Source organism: Leptodactylus fuscus, chromosome 2, assembly GCF_031893055.1.
Source record: "Leptodactylus fuscus isolate aLepFus1 chromosome 2, aLepFus1.hap2, whole genome shotgun sequence".
Taxonomy (NCBI): Eukaryota; Metazoa; Chordata; class Amphibia; order Anura; family Leptodactylidae; genus Leptodactylus; species Leptodactylus fuscus.
Window position 1 is genome coordinate 55,385,781 of NC_134266.1, and position 14,715 is coordinate 55,400,495.

The following is a 14,715-nucleotide window of genomic DNA, read 5'->3' on the forward strand; positions in this document are numbered from 1 at the left end:
AGGTCACATCAGCATTTGCTGGCATGGACACAATGAGAGCGATAAACTGCCCAGAAGCTTAGCAGCAGATTTATTGTGAAAAGTTCCAGGTTGTTTGAAATTGTTTGAATCTGATATATCTATGTCACTTTGCATTACTCCTCACAATTCTTCATCTCAGCTTTTTAAATTCAGTTTTCATATGGGAACAAATAACAGAAACTGCATGTGTATATTAATCTATAAGCTTAAAGCATATTGTTCATCAATTGGGTTTCCCAAATTGGAGACCCCACTATTCACAAGAGCAAACCTGCTAAAGTAGTTCATATCAGCTTCCATTCTAGTTCGCTTCTTCAATCTTGGGGTGGGAGCTGAAAATGGGTCAAAGCCTTATACACAGTCCAGTCATATAAATCTGACCACCGCCTACTTTTGACGTCAATGTTAAATAACCAGTCGCAGAAGGCACGTGTCATCAGCCATCTGGGTGCACTCATCATTGTGGAAGGCACAATGGATCAACACAAGTATGCATCTATCCTTGCGGACCATGTTCACCTCTACTTGTGAATTGTTTTTCCTCAGGATGATGGCATCTACCAGCAGGACAATGCAATGTGCTATAAAGCTCGCAGTGTACGTGCGTGGTTCGAGGAGCACCAGGATGAGTTTACTGTACTCCCTTGGCCAGCAAAATCCCCGGACTTCAACCCAATCGAGAATCTGTGGGACCACCTCGATCGGGTTGTTCACGCCATAGATGCTCAACTGCGTAACCTAGCACAGCTGGCCACGGCACTGGAGTCGACATGGTTCAACATCCCAGTGAACATCATCACAACATCCCCTCTCTTCCTGCACGTCTCGCAGCGGTCCGCTCTGCCAAAGGTGGTTATTCTGGATCTTGGCAGGTGGTCACATTAATGTGACTGGACTGTGTATTATAGACTAATGGTCATCTTCAGCTAAGTCCAGTTTGAAAAACAGAAGTAACATTTAATTTTACAATTGTTTAGCTTATAGCTGGTCTTCAACTCATGACTCATGGAGGGTAAAAAATGTTCCCTATTTTTTGTAATTTGCCAAAATCCAGTTTATATATTCCCCCATTAGTTATATATTCTAATAGATTTTTTTTCATTTAGGCTCAAAACAATCAGGTTTGGACTGGATCAAATGTTTAGTCTGAACCAGCCAAACACAAACCAGAAATTCTGAAAGGTTTGCTCTTTTCTTTTGGATCGGACAAAAACTGCAGTTTAGATGCTGTTGTTGGTGATTTTTTTTTTCACCTGAAACATAACAAATAAATAAATGAGTTTTAAATGCAAAATTAGGAAGCTGAGTCAAAAAGGACATTAAGAAGATGGGGCCACACGGTGGCTCAGTGGTTAAGCACTGTAGCTTTGCAGCACTGGAGTCCTGGTGTTCAAATCCTGCCAAGGGCAGAAAACCCTCTGCAAGGAGTTTGTATGTTCTCACCATGTTTGCATGGATTTCCGTCCCATGTTCCAAAGACATACTGATAGGGAAAAATGTACGTTGTGAGCTCTATGTGCGGCTCACAATCTACATTTAAAGAAAAAAAAATGCATTTTTTTTTATGATGCAGTTTTAGTGCACTGTTAACTGCACCTAACTGCCCTGTATGAATGAACCCGAAAGGAAAAATATTAATCTACCACTCAGATACTACTACTACTTTTTATTATTGTTGTTATTATTATTATTATTATTATTATTATTATTATTTTATTGTAAGCAACTCATGACACTTAAGCATGAAAACCCAGACTTTTGTTTGCATAAAAACCCTATAAAATACCGTATATGTACTGCATTTTTTAAATAAATCTTTTGAATAACATGTAACACCTGGGTGCAGCTTTTGAACCCCCCTCTCCAACCAAAATAAGACCAAAAATGTTTGTGCACATGCTCACATAATGAATATGCAGTATCACACATGATAGGTTTAGATACACCACTAGAAAGCTGACAGTGCGCTGAATTCAGTGCACTATTGGCTTTCCCATTCTGTGCCCCTGGTGAAGAGCTATTGGTGCTGTTACCATAGCTCTTCATTGTGTGTCAGGGTGTTTCTGACAGTCTGTGAGGAACGCCCCTCCTGACAGTAGAGTCCATAGCACTGTACTATCAGAGGGGGCGCTCCTTACCGCACAGCAATGACGCTGAGCAGTGAGGAATGCCCCTCTGCCTCCATAGACTAGTCCAGGGGGGCTTTCCTTGCCATATAATTTATATAAAACCGCAGGTGCCCAAGGGCATGAAAAGTCCTCTTTAACGTATTGTGACATTGCATTAAATTGGTTCCAGATGAAGTTGCACTTTTTCATCACTCCTTGTCCTGTTACATCTGTATGTGATTTTCTGCTGTTGAACCAGAATGATAAGTTTATATTGATATATTTCCTTTTACCTTATTATATGACAGACCATGAGAGGTCTACTGAAAGTAAATAGAGTTTATACACAATATTGCATTGACAGTTGTCTGAGTAATCCTATTTTGAATATTGTGATCACTTTAGTATCACTGGAAGGTGTGTAAATTCAGAAGATGTGGTGTTTTTTATGTAGCTATGCTTATTTTAGAAAATAACGCAATTTCACAATCCAATTTCAAGAGTCACTTACGATAAATAAGCACAATAAAAAGACGAGATATAACAGTACTCTTTTGAATATCTCATCTGCTTGAAAAGTATGAAATATGTATGAAGAGGTAGCCGCAGACCAGCTCTAGCTGTACATATTCAATAGTAAGATAAATATAATCATGTAATAAACTATTTCCGAATGAAGTGAATTTGGAACATCTCTATGCAGCCCGAGCACGTTCCATCACTCCCTCACAAAACACATCTAGCAAAGCATTATAATGAATGGGTTAGAGGACTAATAAAATAGTAATGTATGGATTGCTAATCCTTGCATTATACTAAATATTCAGGATGTAACCAGTATATGAATGGAAAGGTTTGAACTCCCATACAATCCATCTAATATGTCTATTTTGTTGGCTATGTTGCTATGAAAGAGAAGCTGTCAAATGGAAAATGTAGCCCAATCTACAGGTGGCATGTTATAGAGCAGCAGGAGCCGAGTAGATTGATGCCCCGTATGTTATGTCAGTCCAGGTAGCTGCAACAGGGCTAAGGGATAGCAGTAGGGAATCTCGCCCTGCACTACTCCCACTAGCTATCCCGGTCCCTGCCTCACGGGTGTGGGTCGGCTGTACTCAGGCTAAGCCTGACCCCGACAGCTCCTCTCTCACTGATTCCGTAGGCCTAGAGGGAAGTGGGAGAAGGAATGCCCTATAAGATCTCTAGGGACTGGAGACTAAAGGGGGTCACCCCTAACGAACAAGTGAAGCTGCTACTGACAGGGACTGACAAGGGTGTGCGCTGACTAACAACACAAGCAGCACACAGGAAAAATGTGGGAAAGGATTCCCCCAAACCAATATGGGAAGGAACCATACACTAGGAAACAAACACAGGGAAACTGAGTAGAAATCAAAGGATAAGGCAATTCACTCACACAGTCAATTATACACAGAGGGAGGATTGGTGAACACAGAAGGGAAAACACACAAACCAACTTGTTCACCCAAACCTCCCAAAAACCAACCACGGAACTTCCTCTATCCAAGATAACCACCTACTCCTCCTGCTAAGGCCTAGCTCTGCAAAAGCGACACTCAGCACAGAACCATGGGAGGCATGGGTTTAAATACAGAGTAGAGACCACTCCTCCCAGGTGCAAATGGGAGGACAGACTAATCAACCAGGAGATAAAGCTGCCTACCATCAGTGCGCACGCGCAAGTCAGAAGGTGTGCACCAATACTCACGACAGGACAACCCCGCAGCGCCAGGATGCCACCCCAGACACTGCGCAGCCAAAAACTCCCCAGGTAAGAAAAATAGAAAGTAAAGAACCTAAATACTCCTAACACCGTAGCCTTGTTGCAAAAGTTCCAGTACAATGTGTTATTTATTCCTACAAATCTCTGCTTATTCTGGGTTCAGTTGTCAGTTGGGGGATTCCCTGCAATAACTGGAAACCTTTTCTTGTAAGCTGTCTATCACTAGAGCTGCTCCCACATGACTACTAAGTCCCTAGTGGGACGAGATTTCAATAAATAAAAGTTATATTAGAACTTTTTTACTGTATATAGAGTAATAGTACTATTTTTATATTTTAAGAATACTTGTTTTTTTGTTTGTTTTTTTAAACACAATAAAGGGAATTATTTGGTTATATTTTAGGGGGTTTTTATACTTTGTAAAACCTTTTACAATTTTTTAAGAAAAAATATTTTTTTAGAACTTCCCTGGAGGGGTCTAGTTGTAAGGATGGGCAAAACTCTCAAGATTTGTTTAGTTCGACATTAGTTGTTGGTTCGGGACCAAAATTTGTTTTGAGGTCAAGCAGTTTAAATTGACTTGAAACACAGTGTACAACACTATCAGGGCTCCTAGGAATCGACCTTTCTAATTTCTATCTCTCTAAGGCAAATGCAACCGAATATTAAAGTGAAATTAACATGCATGTCTATGGAAAAACGTATGGTAAACAGTGGATGCAAACTACGAGTTTAACCACACACTGCGCTGTTTTAGTTTGTCCAAGATGAATGGTCATTAGGGTTGAGCGATCGGGATCGGAAAAGATCGGAATTCGATCGGTGATCGAGTAAATTTCACGATCGCGATCGGAATTCCGACCCGATCTTTTCCAGCGGGATCGAGATCGGAGGTTTTCTCAAGATCGGCTCAACCCTAAAAGTGACTTTTCCCATAGAGAAGCATTGACTAGGGTTAAGGACAGGTTCGGAAAGGATCGGATTCCAATCGGCGATCGAGCAAATTTCACGATCGCGATCAGGATCGAGATTGGCTGGAAAATGATCGGAGATCAGATTTTAAAATCGATCTTGAAATCTCAAGATCGGCTCAACCCTAATGGTCATTTATTAACTTTCTTTACAAAAACAAACAATTTAGGGGTAACACTGGGGCCTTACAGCACTGGAGTCCTGGGTTTGAATCCTGTGAAGGACAAAACATCTGCAAGGAGTTTGTATGTTCTCCCCATGTTTGTGTGGATTTCCTTCCATACTCCAAAGACATACTGATAGGGAAAAATGTACATTGTGAGCCCTATATGGGGCTCTCAATTTACATTTTAAAAAAAATGAGCAATTTAGAATACTTGGGTCGAATCTGGCTTGTTACATATTGGTTTCCCTAGTTCTAGTGTTTAGCAAGTAATCATTAGATTGCTCATACCATAGACTGAGGTACTATAGGGCTCTATAGTAACATAGCATTGATATGGTCCTGAAGCTTTCAGGAATCTCCCAACTGCACGGCAGCTAAACTGCTCCTGTGATCTTACTGCAGGACAATAGCATCTAGATGCAGTGGTGTAACTAGGAAGCTCGGGGACCCAAGGCAAACATTTGACGTGGGCCCCTCTAGCCTTCCTCCCGCACAAACCGCATTCCTACATACAGTATAAGATTATTCCCCATAGTGGCCCCTTACACACACACACTCACACACATACACACATACTATTATGTACAATAGTGGCCACTGCACACAGTATTATGTGCCATAGTGGCCCCTGTACACATTATTATTCCCCATTGTGGTCCCTGCGCACACTATTATGCCCTATTGTGGTCCCTACACATAGTATTGTGCCCCATAGTGGCCCCTGCACACAGTATTAAGCCCCATTGTGGACCTCCCATGAACAATTATTATACTCTAAGGTCTTTTCAAACCTCAGAGTATAATGATCGGAGACCCAATGGAGGATACAAGCATAAAAACAATGTTACTTACCTCTCCTTGGTTCCGGCGCACTCCCCACAGATCTCTTCAATGTTGGACCAGATATCACCTGACCCAGGTCAGTGTCGCAACGTATAATAATGCTGGCCTGTGCCATGTAACATCTCTGACATCTCCAAACAGACCCGAAGCCTTCCGGAGTGTAGGAGAGGAAGTAACAGTGGGTTTTTTTATGTTCCCCCAACTCTCCTGGTCCTCCAATCATTATATTCGGGGGGTCTGAAAAGATTTCAAGTATAATGATAGCAGTATTTGTGGGGTTCATGGGCATGTGGCCGTACTTACTGATCCCCGCTCCTGATCACAGCTACCTCTGTTTCTGCAGAAGGAGAAGCACAGGCGGCTGTGAGCAGGAGTGAGGATTAAATAGGGCCCATTACATGCTGGGGGTTACTCCAGCAGGTAACGGCCTATTAAAAAAAAAAAAAAAAAAAACATAAGGGGCCTCCTTTATAATATATATATATATATATATATATATATATATATATATATATATATATATATATATACACACACTGTATATATATTTATTTATTTATATATATATATATATATATATATATATATATATATATATATATAAAACTATCTATCAATCTATATATATATATATATATATATATATATATATATATTATGTAAATACGTGAATGAAAAAAAAAAGATTTTCAATGATCACACAGTGAAGCGAATAGTAACCATTTCATTTAGTTACATATTCTTTCTTTCAATAGTCTTGTGAGACTACTGACAATAGGATTGCACATAAATATGTAATGGGAAGTGATCATTTCATTTCTCAATTCTCTGGCATTCTATAAAAATGAAAGGGGTAAATTGTCTGCTATCCACAAAACACTCGCTGTTTCCCTGCAGTAGCTTAGATGGATCTTTCGGACCTTCCCAAATATTAATCCATTTATTATAATGTAATATGCATTATCTAATAGTCACTAGTAGATAGCTGTCTGACTATACTCTAATCTGTCTACAATCTGAATACAATCTAACAGTCTGTCTACAGTCTGCTGCAGTCTGCTAATCAGTGTTGACCTGAAGGGCTTAGAGCTCACCAGAGCAACTTTTACTAGGGTCCACCCAAAAGCTTCCTGCTAATGGCTCCTTCACTGCAATATTACATATGTGTTCACTATTCAGCAACCTACACTGTTCCCTGTATAATCATCCCTATAGTACCGTGCAGTGGCGTAACTACCGCAGAGGCAGCGGAGGCGGCTGCCACAGGGCCCGGGCCATTAGGGGGCCCGGTGACAGCCGCTACCGCTGCGTTTTTTTTTCAATAGGCTGTTACGGTGCCTATTCACTTGCCAATCCTGGCTGGGCCGGGATCGGCAAGTGACACCGCGGGCCCCACAAAGGCTATCATTATACTCGGGGGTCTTTGCAGACCCCTGAGTATAATGATCGGCGGATCGGAGAGGTAAGAAACATAAAAAACTGTTACTTACCTCTCCGCGATCCTGCCAGGCCTCCGTCCTACTTTTTCTGATGTCTCTGACGTCACAGGAACCCGGCATGCTTCCCGGGTCATGTGATGTCCGACGTCATTAAAGAAGGACGTGAGCGCGGGCGACAGCCTAGGAGCCGGGAGACAGGTAAGCAACTGTGTTTTATTTCAATGTTTTTATTCCCAGGGTCTCCGATTATTATACTCTGGGGTCTGAAAAGACCCCAGAGTATAATAATTGTTCATGGGTGTCCACAGTGGGACATAATACTGTGTGCAGGGGCCACTATGGGGGATAATACTGTGTGCAGGGGCCACTAAGGGACATAATACTGAGTGCAGGGGCCACTATTGGGGTTAATACTGTGTGCAGGGGCCACTATTGGGGTTAATACTGTGTGCAGGGGCCACTATTGGGATTATTACTGTGTGCAGGGGCCACTATTGGGGATAATACTGTGCGCAGGGGCCACTATGGGGTATAATACTGTGTGCAGGGGCCACTATGGGACATAATACTGTGTGCAGGGGCCACTATTGGGGATAATACTGTGTGCAGGGGCCACTATGGGGGATAATGCTGTGTGCAGGGGCCCCTATGGGGGATAATACTGTGTGCAGGGGACACTATGGGGCATAATACTGTGTGCAGGGGCCACTAATGGACATAATACTGTGAGCAGGGCTTACTAAGGGACATAATAGAGTGCGGAGGAAGGGGTCGTTCGAGGTCTTCGGCGTCAGTTGGGATGGGGGGGGGCCATGTCAAAAGTTCGCCACGGGGCCCCGCCATTCCTAGTTACGCCACTGGTACCGTGTATTCCCCATCAGCTCCATGTTCATGCACAGAACTGTATGGGTAATAACATGGCCATGGAGCACCCTGCACATGTGCAAAATTTTAGTGAGGGAGCTGTGATGCAGATGTAGCACACAAGGCTGTTATAAGGAATTTTGAGGTGAAATACTGGAAAAATGTGTGGGCTCCTCTCCTCTCTTATAGTTTTCTGTCCTGTGGCCCCCACACTATATATAATGCTCCAGGGCTCCACACTTCCTAGCCCACACAGTATAATGCTCCATAAGGTATATAATGCTCCTCAGTGCCCTCACAGTGGCCCCACACAGTATAAAATGCTCAGCTGAGTTCCTACACTCGTATATAATACTCCACAGTGGCGACACACAAAATAAAAAGCTCCCCAGAGCCCCCCACTGTATAATATGATTCCCAGATCCCACAAACAGTATAAAGCCCCACAGTGGTCCCACACAGTATAATATGCTCCAGAAGTATAATAGGCTTTCCACAGTGACCCTCCTAGTTTACTAGGCTGTACTCGTTCATAGCACTGTACCTTCAAAGAGAGCGTTCCTTACCACGCAATGACGACATTGAGTTTTGAGGAATGCCCACCTTCCAGTATAAGCCTATGGATGGGTACTGTCAGAGGAGAAGGTGGGGCGGTCCTCACATCCCAGTGATGACGCTAGGCTGTCAGGAACACCCTTCTGACTGTGGGGAGATATCGGGGCGAAATTAACAGCACTGATATCTCCAGCACCGGGACAAATACTAGGAATACCAGCCTTTTTTTTTTAATGTAGATTGTGAGCCCCATATAGGGATCACAATGTACATTTTTTTCTCCTATCAATATGTCTTTGTAGAATGGGAAGAAATCCACGCAAACAAACTCCTTGCATATGTTGTTCCTGGTGGGATTCAAACCCAGGACTCCAGCACTGCAAGGCTGCAGTGCTAACCACTGAGCCACCGTGTTGCCCCACTTAGGAATACCTACATTGTGCTGAGTTCAGTGAACTGTTGTCTTTCTAGTGGTGTATAAAACCGCATATGCATCAGAACATGAAAGGTCCTCTTTAAATAAATTACTGAGAACTTTGAGTCTTTAACCAAATATGAGCTAGGGTACAAATACATATGTATTTGTATTTACACCTTACATAAGTTGGTAAAAAGAATCAGTTTCTAACACAACTAGCAGGTTGAATCACTCACCATGTCGATATACGTATTTGTTCTACTTTGCGCCATTTTTACTGACCCATAAGGCATTCTAGAATTAATAGGTCTCTATAAGTACAGTATTAGGGTGTCTATGCACAGGTGACAATTTAGCTGAGTGCAGGCAAGAAATCATATAGAGGGATTCAGTTTGTGTAGAATTATCATCCCTGTACTATACAATGCTGTCCTCTATCCCTTTGAAAAATAAGCCCCTAAAGTACATTTTCTTTTCTTACTACAATGAAATATTTATCAAGGTTAAAACTGAACCAGAATGAACACTCGGCTAGAATCTTTCATAGTTGTTTCCTTTATATTGCCAACAAATGCCTTTCTTTTTTCTTGCCAGCTGCTTTTTTTTCTGATTTAATGTCCCTAACCGCAGACTGAAAGAATGACAGTCTCAAGGTTGTCATCAACAGCAACCATAAATTAATTTCATTATTTCCCTTTGCCTTCCTACTTTATGTGTTTCCATTTACTGACAAAGCTATTTGTCGTTTGTCAATATACCTGAAACCTATAGATTTATGGCCCCCACTACACTGTCGTGCTACTTAAATAGAACTAATTCATTATAAGGTGATACATTTCTATGACATTCTGAATTTAGAGCTATTTAATTGCTGGCACGGGATATTCTAAAACTTCTCCATCCAGTTTCTTATTTTAAAACAGATCACTTTGAAGTTTTTAATGCCATCTATAACCTGTGAAGCTCCTTTCAAACCTTCTTATAGGTCTCCACAGCATGTTATAGATTAGCGACCTATAGGCAGTCACAGAGAAAAAACTTTGGCAAACACTGTGCTTTGCTTTACTGCTGTAACTGAATCCCTTCTAGGAGGAAAAAAAAAAAAAATATATATATATATATATATATATATATATATATATATATATATATATAATTATTTCGAAAACATTATGCTAGAGAGATAGACATGAATATTGAATAAAATTGAAAGCAGATATGCAGGTTCCATCAATACATCCTCCAGCTTATTGTTGCTGGTGGCACTCAAGTTCAAACTGACCCAAGGGGGACAGATTAGTCCCTGGTGGGCCAATAAGCAGGGATAGGCCCCCGCCCCAACCCCTACACAAGTAATGCATGACTCACTGTACTCTCATTGTCCTACACACATATAGGCAGGGGCGTAACTACCAGGGTAGCAGCGGTACCAGCTGCCACAGGGCCCAGGACATTAGGGGCCCGGCGACAGCCGCTACCGCTGCGTTTTTTTTTTTTTTTCCTTAATAGGCCGTTACCGGCTGGAGTCACACGCTAACGGGCACTATATACTTACCGATCCTCCACTCTTTATGGAGTTTTCTTAGTGGTATAGTTTGTATTTGTATACAGAGAACTTTGTTCCTTGTTATGAGTAGTTTTGTCATTTTGTGTTATGCATAACTACTGATTTGTAAATGAACAGTAAACCTAGGAATGACTGAAAGATGCGAGCCTTAAAGAGGATCTTTCATGTTTTTGGGCACATGCGATTTTATAAACTGCTAGAAAGCCGAATTCCTGTTATGTGCCCCTAGTGAAGAACTATCGGTGCCGGTACCTAGCTCTTCAGTGTCAGAAGGGCATTTCTGACAGTCTATGAGAACGCCCCTCCTGACAGTAGAGTCCATAGCCCTGTACTGTCAGACGGTGCGTTCCTTACCACCCAGCCATGATGCTAAGCAGTGGAGGAAAGCCCCTTTGCCTCCTGACAGTAGTCGTCCATAGACTAATACTGGGGGGGTTCCTCACCACTCTGCATTATCGCTGGGCTGTAAGGAACACCCCCTCTAACAGTACAGGCCTATGGACTCTACAGCTAGGAGGGGCGTTCCTCAAAGACAGTCAGAAGAGCCCTTCTGACACTGGAGAGCTATGGTAACGGCATCAATAGCTTTTCACCAGGGGAACATAACGGGAAAGCCAACAGTGTGCTGAATTCAGTGCACTATCGGATTTCTAGCAGTGTATAAAATCACAGGTGATGAGGACATGAAAGGTCCTCTTTAACTGATTTTTTGCAGTGCTGGAGTCCTGGGTTCAAATCCAGCCAAAGACATTATTTTCGAGGAGTTTGTATGTTCTCCATGTCTTTGTGTGGGAGAAGTCCGACACTCCAAAGACCTACTGATAAGGAATTTAGATAGTGAGCCCTGCTGGGGACAGTGGTTGACAGTATCCTTGTAAAGTATTTTGTATGCTTCTATTCATATCAAATATTAATAAACATGTATAATATTATCAATATTAATGATATCAAATACTCTATAGCATTATGTAGAATTTAAGGTGCCTTCAAATAAACATGTACAATTCAGTAAACAGCATGTAATGCAATTCATGCAAAAATAACATAGTGCAGTTTAAATAAGAGAATGACTGAAAACTAATATAATGCTACAAGTGAGTTTTATAGAGAAAAAAGCTTTGCAATCAGCAGTATATTCATTAGAATGTCAATTTTCCAGCTTGTGAATATCTGCATGTTGCAGGGCATCAATGATTTCCATCCATTAGCTCCTTTTAACCTCACTAAAATATCTTCTATTTGATTCTGATCTGCTGAGAGAGACTTAGACCTGAAAGACTTTTCACGACTGAAAATTGGAATGATGTGAATAGAAATATTAAATTTGATAAATGTCATTACAATAATCTTCACTGTTTCACATGGGAACAGAACACGTTTTATGTATTGTCTGTGAGGCTAAATGATATCCTCTGATCAGACCTGATGTTCAGGTTACATTACACTATTAGAGAGTATAATAGAGAGAAATCCAGTACAACTAGACTTTGATAATCAGTGTATGTATGATATATATACAGTTCTATGAAAAAGTTTGGGCACCCCTATTAATCTTAATCATTTTTAGTTCTAAATATTTTGGTGTTTGCAACGGCCATTTCAGTTTGATATATCTAATAACTGATGGACACAGTAATATTTCAGGATTGAAATGAGGTTTATTGTACTAACAGAAAATGTACAATATGCATTAAACCAAAATTTGACCGGTGCAAAAGTATGGGCACCTCAACAGAAAAGTGACATTAATATTTAGTAGATCCTCCTTTTTCAGAGATAACAGCCTCTAGTCGCTTCCTGTAGCTTTTAATCAGTTCCTGGATCCTGGATGGAGGAATTTTTGACCATTCCTCTTTACAAAACAATTTAAGTTCAGTTAAGTTTGATGGGCGCCGAGCATGGACATCCCACTCTCAAATGATCTGAAAACAAAGATTGTTCAACATAGTTGTTCAGGGGAAGGATACAAAACGTTGTCTCAGAGATTTAACCTGTCAGTTTCCACTGTGAGGAACATAGTAAGGAAATGGAAGACCACAGGGACAGTTCTTGTTAAGCCCAGAAGTGGCAGACCAAGAAAAATATCAGAAAGGCAGAGAAGAAGAATGGTGAGAACAGTCAAGGACAATCCACAAGCCACCTCTAAAGAGCTGCAGCATCATCTTGCTGCAGATGGTGTCACTGTGCATCGGTCAACAATACAGCGCACTTTGCACAAAAAGAAGCTGTATGGGAGAGTGATGAGAAAGAAGCCGTTTCTGCAAGCACGCCACAAACAGAGTTGCCTGAGGTATCCAAAAGCACATTTGGACAAGCCAGCTTAATTTTGGAAGAAGGTCCTGTGGACTGATGAAACAAAGATTGAGTTGTTTGGTCATACAAAAAGGCGTTATGTATGGTGTTCAAAAAAACAGCATTCCAAGAAAAACACTTGCTACCCACTGTAAAATTTGGTCGAGGTTCCATCATGCTTTGGGGCTGTGTGGCCAATGCCGGCACCGGGAATCTTGTTAAAGTTGAGGGTCGCATGGATTCCACTCAGTATCAGCAGATTCTTGAGAATAATGTTCAAGAATCAGTGACGAAGTCGAAGTTACGCCGGGGATGGATATTTCAGCAAGACAATGATCCAAAACACCGCTCCAAATCGACTCAGGCATTCATGCAGAGGAACATTTACAATGTTCTGGAATGGCCATCCCAGTCCCCAGACCTGAATATCATTGAACATCTGTGGGATGATTTGAAGCGGGCTGTCCATGCTCGGCGACCATCTAACTTAACTGAACTTGAATTGTTTTGTAAAGAGGAATGGTCCAAAATACCTTCATTCAGGATCCAGGAACTGATTACAAGCTACAGGAAGCGACTAAAGGCTTTTATCTTTGCAAAAGGAGGATCTACTAAATATTAATGTTACTTTTCTGTTGAGGTGCCCATACTTTTGCACCGGTCAAATTTTGGTTTAATGCATATTGCACATTTTCTGTTAGTACAATAAACCTCATTTCAATCCTGAAATATTACTGTGTCCATCAGTTATTAGATATATCAAACTGAAATGGCTGCTGCAAACACCAAAATATTTAAAAATGATTAAGATTAATAGGGGTGCCCAAACTTTTTCATAGGACTGTATATATATATATATATATATATATATATATATATATATATATATATGTATATATATATATATATATATATATATATAAAATGTTACTATATCATCACTATAGAGTATCTAGAGAAAGGTGTAAAGGAATTCAGCAGGGGATAATTGTCCCCCCCCCCCCCCCCCCCACAAATGAAATAATATAATACCCTCTCAAATATGTCAATTTTTGTTTTTCCTCCTCTATTAACAAGCTTTAATGTTGAAATCCTATTGTTTCTAAATTATAGTATTACAATAGGTAATATTATTTTTTTGACATGATAAATTACAAAGGCTGAGGGCCTTCGGAGTTCAGGGGCCACTACTTAGGGCCTTTTTCAACTCTGTGGTTGCTTCAGCCATCTTTTTTGGAGTGGCCTGCTGGGGGAGCAGTGTATCAACCAGGGACGAAATAGACTTGACAGGCTAGTTAGAAGGGCCAGCTCTGTCCTGGGGAGCCCCCGGACCCAGTATAGGTGGTGGGTGATAGAAGGATACTGTCTGTGGTGAGCTCTATGACGGAGAACAAATCCCACCCCATGTATGAGACCTTGATGGCACTTGGCAGCACTGTAAGTGACCGACTGCTTCACCCCAAGTGTGATAAGGAGCGCTATTGGAGGTCCTTCCTCCCAACTGCAATCAGGATACGTAATCTACATAAGACCAAGCGAAGATCACTCCGCACAGAGAACTAAATGATCCTGAAGTCTTCCTTCTTTCTTCTGTTCCTTAGCTGCTATGGACTCCTAGTATATCTTCTCTTCTCAGCATATGTGTGTCTACGTCTGTAATACTGTATATTACTGTGTATTATCCTGTATCTGTATTACTATGCTGCTGTAACATACTGAAATTTCC

At 41.2% G+C, this 14,715-nt stretch overlaps 1 protein-coding gene across 2 annotated transcripts in view; it reads left to right on the top strand.

Moving 5' to 3' along the window:
* The window catches only part of IL1RAPL1 (interleukin 1 receptor accessory protein like 1), a 1,300,731-nt gene that overhangs the window by 640,710 nt on the left and 645,306 nt on the right, over window positions 1-14,715 (top strand). The gene's annotated exons all lie outside the window — the stretch shown is intronic.